Raw genomic sequence first — 8,703 nt, 5'->3', positions numbered from 1 at the left:
TTAGTGTTTTTCTATATATATATTTGGTGTAGTAGAGGTGTGTGTAGATGTGACCTAATAAAGACTGTCAGTAATTTTCATGCTACGAGAGTAATTTTTTTTAAAAAAAGTTCTTGCTGATTAATGACAGTATTTAAGGTTATTTAATCAATAAAAACCATCAGAAAATCAGAGTGTTTTATTATTAATATCTTTGCTGTAGTGGATAGAGAGATATAATACAGACTGTTGGTTGTTTTCAGCCTATTACAGTAACTGTTAAAGAAGTCATTTTTAAGTTATTCTATTTTTTATGATTATTTACAAATAAAAATGATTTAAAATCCATTAAACAGTATTTTATTACCATCTCATCTGTAGTAGTTAGAGAGGGACTTAATACTGATGATCTGCTGTTTTCATGTAGTTGAATGATATTTGAATAAGTTAATGATAAATAATAATGATTATGTCAACGACAATTCTTCAAAAAACAGAAAAATATGTTTTGTTAATATATTTGGTGTAGTAGATGGAGACCTACTACAGACTGTCAGTTGTTTAGAGCAGTAATTCTCAACTGGTGGGTCAGGGTTTCCTCCAGTGCTCTATAGACCTGGGGGCTTTTCTTGCACCCCCCTCCCCTCACTTGTGTATTTATTTTAAATGTGTTCTTCATGGTTCAATCATTTTTTTCATACTGTGGATGGAGCTGAACATTGTTTTTTCATGAGGAGTGGTTCATCTACCTTCTATATATCTGTGCTCAGAGCTGTCTGCACGTTACGGACGTGATTAGCAGAGATATATCATCAAGAACTTTCCCACTGGTAAGAATAGTGTTGTCAAAAAACTAAATAAAGTGTCAATACCAAAAAGTTAGTATCGGATACTATACTTTCTCACAAAGGTATCGATACTAACAGCACCATGTCCATCTCTTAATATATCTATGGTTCATCTCTAGTTTTTTCCCCCTCACCTGTTTCAATTGACAACTTCATTCGCTGCTGCAGACATAAACAGACACACGTGAAGCCCCTCCCCTCAGCTGCAGCTGAACACCAATAGGGAACTATAAATCACGGAATCGACCAATGAAAACGGTTAGAACGCAGAAATGGACAGAATCAACATGAAACGCTGTCACCGTGAGGCAAGGAATGTTTTTTTATGGGAAAATGTTCTGGGGAGCACTGATAATGTGTGTACTAGACCATCAATACCAGGGATTGTAGAGTCTGAAACATCGTAGATTAATGAGAACTTCTGATACTGTCAAATATTCTGACCCCTAGTGGTGAAATAACTGATGCATCCTTGCCTCCATTTGTTTTTGTGTAATCATTATGGTCTAGAATGATGTCATCAGGACCATTTAAATTAAGTTTTGATAAACTTAATTTAAATTAACCTAAACAATAAACCTGATCAGATTCAGTAAACCATTGATCCCTGAGGGGAAATATGATGACTGTGACAGTCAGAATAATCACTGTCACTACAATTTATATCTACCTTTTAATTGTATCTTTATTTTTGACATACGTTTTTGTTTAATTTTGTTTTTTATTCATTAGTATTTATTTTGTATTATATATCTTTCTTTTCCGGAAAAAAATAAATAAAATACTGGAGCTTGGTTGGGCGGGTGGGACGGCTTCGTAGTGGACGCCAGAAAAATTTCCTTATTTTCAAATTCAAAACTTGACAGGTATGAACAGAGTCGCTTAATGATGACATAATGCCATGCGTGTCGTAAATGAACGAGATGACTAGTTTCTCTGTGGGAACCGAGTTGAGCTGGTGATCACGTCCGTTGTACCGTGCCAGAAAAGGGACAGGGAGGGGGGATTCCTGATGTGAGCTTGGAACAGCCTGAGCTGGCAGTATGAGTACACCCATAATGGTGTCTTTCACTGGTTCTACATTCACTGGTTTTGTTCCACTCATTTCTCACCTTTTCTGAGGAGTCCATGTTTGCTGTCACGGCTGAGTGGTTCCACAATCCTCCATTCACCTGTAACATCAGCATGGAATCAGCTCCACCTGAAGGATGGAAGAGACAGAATGAACATGAAAGATCTAGAAATATTCATCCATCCTTTGCAGTGTCATCACTTTGAAATTGACTAAAACTATCAGTTTGTTCAGAGATCACATGATGTGGAGGAAAATGAAGGTCTTCAGTGGAAACAGTTTAACTTTACCGATTCTGCAACGTTGAGGAAAAAAAGAAAAGAAAAAAACTGACCTATTAATTAGAAAAGCTGGAGCGGAGTATGGAATGAACTGATTAGATCAGAGTGTTTATATCACACATTTTAGATGCAGGCCTATATAATGTGATAATAGTTTTTTGCTAATATTGGACTAGTATCAGATATCTATATCAGAATGGAACATCCCTACTTTAAACTATTGTAGATGAAAGGTCACATGTCATGTAGGTAATGTAGGGCATTAATCTACTGCCACATGACAAGTTAAGATCTAAACCCAACCATATAACACTGATGGAAAAGGTTCATCATTCATTTATTGGTCGCGATGGGGCGGGGCTAACACCGGAGCTACAGTCTATTTCCAACCAGGAAATAGTGGCAGGGACGTATGTTTATTTCAAAATAAAGGTGTATCTTAAAGATGACGATGTTTATCCATGTCTTCATTGTGCATCAATGTAAATGAATCGTTAATTAATTAATTGATGTGGATCAATGTATTGTTACACCACTATGTGGAAGCTGTTAAAAAAGTTTCAGCCCAAACTGACACCGCGTCAGGGAGAAATTCACTCCACACACACACTAGGCATGGGCGGTAATACGGTAAAACTGTGGTGTCATAAAAATAGCAACGGTATCAGTATCATTAGGGCTGGGTATCGATTAGAATAACAAGTGCCCGATTCGATTTGATTCACGATTCTCGATTCACTTTTGATTGATTTAAGGATATAAAGCAGTACCAATTTTACTTGGATATGAAAAACACTCATTAAAACTAATGATGTAAATAGTAGAAACAACAGCTTTATCTTGGTGCATTAGTAAAAATTTGAATATTTACATTAATAATTGAATTTCATTAGGGATGTAACGATTAATCGTAAGGCAGTTAAAAATCGATTCATAGGTATCATGATTCACATAGATACTGTGAAAATTTAAATTTGCTATCCAGAAGAGTTGGCGGCGGGCGTAATCTGCTAATACTTTCTATCTGGCCGCCTTCTACTTTTAAACACGTTCATAAATGATTCCTTACCCCTTTAGCAGCAAAAAATTTCGGTAATATTACGTGAATATCTGTAAAAGTCATGTTTTTCTATGAGCTCTGTCTGCTAGCATAGCATCTCTTCTTCACTGCAAGATATCTGCATGGCAACCGACCACAGTGAACATGACCTGAGCAGAGGGGTGGGCGATTCACAATCACAATTTTATCACAGTTTTTTTTCATTCAAATAATTTAGACCATTTTAAAGTGATTTATTAATAAAACAAACTTACTTAAAATCATCGTCCTAAATGGAAAAGAAGGAATAAAAGATCATTTAAATTGTATGTAAGCAACTTATCAAACTGGTTCCAAGTACGATTAACATCAAACAAAAAGGCTGACATGTTATTTTAGTCACACAGTCTTTTTCCTTTGTTTAACTAAAGTGGTGTAGCATTAGCATTAGCAACACTTGTTACATAACCAGGTAGCAGATCAATCTAGTGATTTCTATTTGTTATTGAGGTAACACACTCATATTAATAAAATCCTATTTTAATCAGTGTTTGAACGCCTCATTTCACACAATTTAGACATTCATATCCTTTATAAGATAAAACGTTACTGCTTTGGTTACATTAGGCCTGGGTGATATGGACCAATATTCATTCTCTCTATTTTTCCTTAAAATGGCAATAGGTGATATAAACCATTTATTTTTATTAATAGTTTTACAAGAGAAACAATAATGGCCCAAAGTCGATGGAGAAAAATGCCACAAAGACCCTTTTATTAATTCTGTAGCATTGCTTCTTTCAGGGCAGCTTTGAGTGGCTGAAAGTCATTTTTCAAGTAAATTACAATCAGGACACTGTCTCTTTAAGAAAGTGTAAACAGCCCAGTGAGCTGCAGCAGCAGCTCTGTTACTGAGGAGCAAAAGAGAGTTAGTTAGAGAAGAGAAATACATGCAGTGTTTCCTCAAACGTGTCTCAGTGCTTCAACACTCAGAACTGATGGAGTGTGTCTGTGCACTGGGGGGGAGGGGGGGTTAGAGCGTACTTATGCCCTGTTTAAGTGCTTAATAATTCTGTAATGTCTGTAATGCTGACACACTGACTAGTAAATGATGTGATTTGGCAGATAAAAAAACCTTTGGATGTTCTGTGTATGGACCACAGACATATGACAGACAAGGCAATGCAAGGGTTAAAATGTGAACTACAGATGGTTCTAAGATCTCTGTGATTTGGGAGATCGTAGACATGTTGTAATCCTTAATGATCTAATATCATCAGATCACACACCAAAACTGAAATGACTTAAATCAATTCAAAGCACAGAACAGGCTGTGTAAATTAAGTGGTAACAGACACATTGTAAACTCAACACGTTCTCATTCCTTTGAGTCTCACAAAGGTTTTGTTCTAATGTTCCAGTGGTTGCACAACAAATCTAACTGTATAATAAGAGACACAACCATAAACATAAATAAATAATTGTAAATAAAAGCAAACATCCAGAAATTAAAATAATTCTGAATTGTCTTAAAGTGTAATAAGTCAGGTCTTTGATAAATGTAAGAAAATACTTTTAAATTCCTGTGAACAGTAAACTTCAAGAAAACTTCATTTTTCACCTTTTTTTTTCATTGCTCATTCTCATCATTTGCTGCTGGAGCACACGGAACAACTATAGTTTCCCATGGTCGTGAAGGCATCATGTTTATATGCAGCTTTCTCTGCCAATGTGAGTTTTGTTTACATGTATTCTGAGTGTTGATTGACTGGAAGGCTGGGGAATGGGCGGGGCATAAGCGAAGAAAGAGTCACAGTGTCCTACATTCCGTTCCCACAGGGAAGTGTGAGTGAATGACGGTGTTAGACGTTCTTTGTGTGTTTGATTGTTTATCTTTAGCATCAACTATTGTCTACAGGTTACTATGACCTCCATTAAAAAGCCTTTAAAAGACCCTAAAAACTAGTCTAAACATGATGTTCACACTTAAACTGGGATTAAAATGCAGAAGGGCATGAAAAATGAGAAAAATGTGACAAACACAAATTGCAGAAAGAAGGCATAGAGCTTCACAATACATGAGTTTTTGTTCCTTGGAGATGTCAGGGATTGAACCGGGAACCTCATACATGCTAAGCATGCGCTCTACCACTGAGCTACATCCTCTGTTTTTGTGATTAAAAATGAGAAAAAAAAAATTAGAAAAAAGTTGCAAATGCCCAAAATCAGAGGCAAGACAATAGTAAGGCATAAGACTTGAAAAAATTTGGAGTTTTTTTTTTTTTTCTGAGAAAAGGCTATCAAAAGACTCTAAAAACTAGTCTAAATATGATGTGCACACTTAAACTGGGATTAAAATGCAGAAGAGCATAAAAAATGAGAAAGATATGACAAACACCCAATTCAGAAAGAAGGCATTCAACTTCACAATCATTGAGTTTTTGTTCCTTGGAGATGCCAGGGATTGAACCTGGGGCCTCATGCATGCTATGCATGTGCTCTACCACTGAGCTAAACCCCAATTGTGTTCACAAAAAATGAGAAAAAAAAAAAAAATGAGCAAAAAGTTGCAAATGCCCACAATCGGAGGGAAGGCAATGGTAAGGCATAAGACTTGAAAAAATTTAGATTTTTTTTTTCTTTATGAGAAAAGTCTATCAAAAGACCCTAAAAACTAGTCTAAATATGATGTGCACACTTAAACTGGGATTAAAATGCAGAAGAGCATAAAAAATGAGAAAAATATGATATACACCAAATTTAGAAAGAAGGCATAGAACTTCACAACCCATGAGTTATTGTTTTTTGGAGATGCCAGGGATTGAACCTGGGGCCTCATACATGCTAAGCATGCGCACTACCACTGAGCTACGTCCCCTGTGGTCTTGATGAAAAATGAGGAAAAAAAATGAGAAAAAAGTTGCAAATGCCCAGAATTGGACTTAAGGTAATAAAAAGGCATAAGACTTGAAAAATTTGGGATTTTTTTTTATTTTGAGAAAAGGCTATCAAAAGACCCTAAAAACTAGTCTAAATATGATATGCACACTTAAACTGGGATTAAAATGCAGAAGAGCATAACAAATGAGAAAAATGTGACAAACACCCAATTCAGCAAGAAGGCAAAGAACTTCACAATCCATGAGTTTTTGTTTTTTGGAAATGCCAGGGATTGAACCTGGGGCCTCATACATGCAAAGCATGCGCTCTACCACTGAGCTACATCCCCTGTCCTCTAAACAAAAAATGAGAAAAAAAAATTGAGAAAAAAGTTGCAAATGCCCAAAATCGGAGGTAGGGTAATAATGAGGCATAAGACTTAAAAAAAATTGGAGTTTTCTTTTTTTTTTTTTTTCTGAGAAAAGGCTATCAAAAGACTCTAAAAACTAGTCTAAATATGATGTGCACACTTCAACTGGAATTAAAATGCAGAATGGCATGAAAATTGATTAAAAGTGGCAAACACCCAATTCAGAAAGAAGTCATAGAACTTCACAATCCATGAGTTTTTGTTCCTTGGAGATGCCAGGGATTGAACCTGGGGCCTCATACATGCTAAGCATGCACTCTACCACTGAGCTACATCCCCAATTGTGTACACAAAAAATGAGGAAAAAAAAAAAAATGAGCAAAAAGTTGCAAATGCCCAAAATTGTACGGCATAATCGTAAGGCATAAGACTTGGAAAAATTTGGATTTTTTTTTTTTCTTTATGAGAAAAGGCTATCAAAAGACCCTAAAAACTAGTCTAAATATGATGTGCACATTAAAACTGGGATTAAAATGCAGAAGAGCATAAAAAATGAGAAAAATATGATATACACCCAATTTAGAAAGAAGGCATAGAACTTCACAACCCATAAGTTATTGTTTTTTTTGCAGATGCCAGGGATTGAACCTGGGGCCTCATACATGCAAAGCATGTGCTCTACCACTGAGCTACATTCCCAATTGCGTTCCCAGAAAATGAGAAAAAAAAAAAATGAGCAAAAAGTTGCAAATGCCCACAATCGGAGGGAAGGCAATAGTAAGGCATAAGACTTGAAAAAAATTTAGATTTGGATTTTTCTGAGAAAAGGCTATCAAAAGTACCCTAAAAACTAGTCTAAATATGATGTGAACACTTAAACTGGGATTAAAATGCAGAAGAGCATGAAAAATGTGACAAACACCCATTGCAGAAAGAAAGCATACAAGTTCACAAACATTGAGTTTTTGTTTCTTGGAGATGCCAGGGATTGAACCTGGGGGTCTCATACATGCGAAGCATGCACTCTACCACTGAGCTACATCCCCAATTGTGTTCACAAAAAATGAGAAAAAAAAAATGAGCAAAAAGTTGCAAATGCCCACAATCAGAGGGAAGGCAATAGTAAGGCATAAGACTTGAAAAAAATTAGATTTGGCTTTTTCTGAGAAAAGTCTATCAAAAGACCCTAAAAACTAGTCTAAATATGATGTGAACACTTAAACTGGGATTAAAATGCAAAAGGGCATGAAAAATATGTGACAAACACCCATTGCAGAAAGAAAGCATACAAGTTCACAAACATTGAGTTTTTGTTTCTTGGAGATGCCAGGGATTGAACCTGGGGGTCTCATACATGCGAAGCATGCACTCTACCACTGAGCTACATCCCCAATTGTGTTCACAAAAAATGAGAAAAAAAAAACGAGCAAAAAGTTGCAAATGCCCACAATCAGAGGGAAGGCAATAGTAAGGCATAAGACTTGAAAAAAATTAGATTTGGCTTTTTCTGAGAAAAGTCTATCAAAAGACCCTAAAAACTAGTCTAAATATGATGTGAACACTTAAACTGGGATTAAAATGCAAAAGGGCATGAAAAATATGTGACAAACACCCATTGCAGAAAGAAGGCAAAGAACTTCACGATGCATGAGCTTTTGTTCTTTGGAAATGCCAGGGATTGAACCTGAGGCCTCATACATGCTATGCATGCACTCTACCACTGAGCTACATCCCCTGTTTTTGTAATTAAAAATGAGAAAAAAAAATGAGAAAAAAGTTGCAAATGCCCAAAATCGGAGGTAAAATAATAGTAAGGCATAAGACTTGAAAAAATTTGGAGTTGTTTTTTTTTTTCTGAGAAAAGGCTATCAAAAGACCCTAAAAACTAGTCTAAATATGATGTGCACACTTAAACTGGGATTAATATGCAGAATGGCATGAAAAATGAGAAAAATGTGACAAACACCCATTGCAGAAAGAAGGCACAGAACTTCACAATCCATGAGTTCTTGTTTTTTGGAGATCCCAGAGATTGAACCTGGGGCCTCATACATGCAAAGCATGCGCTCTACCACTGAGCTACATCCCCAATTGTGTTCACAAAAAATGAGAAAGAAAAAAAAAAAGAGTAACAAGTTGCAAATGCCCACAATCGGTGGGAAGGCAATAGTAAGCCATAAGACTTGAAAAAATTTAGATTTGGATTTTCCTGAGAAAAGGCTTTTAAAACTGTG

At 36.0% G+C, this 8,703-nt stretch overlaps 4 non-coding genes across 4 annotated transcripts; all 4 read right to left on the bottom strand.

The window, feature by feature from the left end:
* Positions 1-6,376: 6,376 nt before the first annotated feature.
* On the bottom strand, positions 6,377-6,448 carry trnaa-ugc (transfer RNA alanine (anticodon UGC)). The gene has a single exon. It is a non-coding gene; the product is annotated as a tRNA-Ala (tRNA).
* A 288-nt stretch (positions 6,449-6,736) lies between these two features.
* Positions 6,737-6,808, bottom strand: trnaa-agc (transfer RNA alanine (anticodon AGC)). The gene has a single exon. It is a non-coding gene; the product is annotated as a tRNA-Ala (tRNA).
* A 634-nt stretch (positions 6,809-7,442) lies between these two features.
* On the bottom strand, positions 7,443-7,515 carry trnaa-cgc (transfer RNA alanine (anticodon CGC)). The gene has a single exon. It is a non-coding gene; the product is annotated as a tRNA-Ala (tRNA).
* Positions 7,516-7,787: 272 nt separating this feature from the next.
* trnaa-cgc (transfer RNA alanine (anticodon CGC)) lies at positions 7,788-7,860 on the bottom strand. The gene has a single exon. It is a non-coding gene; the product is annotated as a tRNA-Ala (tRNA).
* Between the last annotated feature and the right edge of the window lie 843 nt (positions 7,861-8,703).

This window comes from Gouania willdenowi, unplaced genomic scaffold (genome assembly GCF_900634775.1).
Source record: "Gouania willdenowi unplaced genomic scaffold, fGouWil2.1 scaffold_309_arrow_ctg1, whole genome shotgun sequence".
Taxonomy (NCBI): Eukaryota; Metazoa; Chordata; class Actinopteri; order Blenniiformes; family Gobiesocidae; genus Gouania; species Gouania willdenowi.
The sequence above is the reverse complement of the archived record's forward strand: the minus strand, read 5'-3'. Positions and strand labels throughout refer to the sequence as shown.